We start from the raw sequence: 886 nt of genomic DNA, 5'->3' as shown, positions 1-886 counted from the left end.
CTTCCATAAGAATTACAAGTCCTCCACATTGCAGACAAAATGCAAAGAGCAGCTGAATAAAACCATGGTACGGAAAATGCAGACCTATGCAATCATTAAACCATTCAGGCAGTCATAATTCATGAGGGTTACATATACAGCAACCAGCTAGAAATTACTAATCTCATAAACAGCTCACTGTTGGAAGAACTAAAAGACCAGGTTAGGGATAGATCACCACAGGAAAAATTGGTCTATGTGATTGCTAAGAGTTGAGAACGTGAAGGAACATAATCAATCAACCAACCAACCAACCATCAATCACAAACGGTTAGCCTTGATAGATAATTATGTGACAGCATTTGATTGATCACAAGTAGTGCAAATCTGATTAAGGCATTAAAAATGATGTCAGAGAAAAGACTAAAATACACAGTAAAATCATACCCCCACAATGAAATTCCCGACAGGACAAACACTGTCTCTCTCCTATGCACTTCTGAGTAAATTATTAATATATGTACTCGGTCTGGTTTATGCATGCTTAAAAATATTCTGGTTTTGCATTATGCAAGATGTTATTCGTAAATATGTTGCAGTTTATATGCGTGAGTAATCCCCACTCCTAAGATTGGGAGGATGATTATGCTGAAAAGTGTTTCAAAGGTCTATTACTCTTAAAATCCTGGGCTGCAGTTTCATACATATTGAACAGTTTGCTTTCCTTTTCCATAATTCATTTTAATTGGGAGAACTTTTTTTGCAGAAAAGATCCCTATAGATTACTGTTTACTGAAACTGAAATCAGAGTTGACCAAATCATAATTGAGCTGTTAGCTCAATACAAAGGCACAGTATCTCCAGAATATATACAATTATTCAGAAATTCTTCATAAAGTAGATAAAT

Source organism: Protobothrops mucrosquamatus, unplaced genomic scaffold (assembly GCF_001527695.2).
Source record: "Protobothrops mucrosquamatus isolate PMUCROS unplaced genomic scaffold, P.Mucros_1.0 scaffold2789, whole genome shotgun sequence".
Classification (NCBI taxonomy): domain Eukaryota; kingdom Metazoa; phylum Chordata; class Lepidosauria; order Squamata; family Viperidae; genus Protobothrops; species Protobothrops mucrosquamatus.
Note: the sequence above shows the minus strand (reverse complement) of the source record.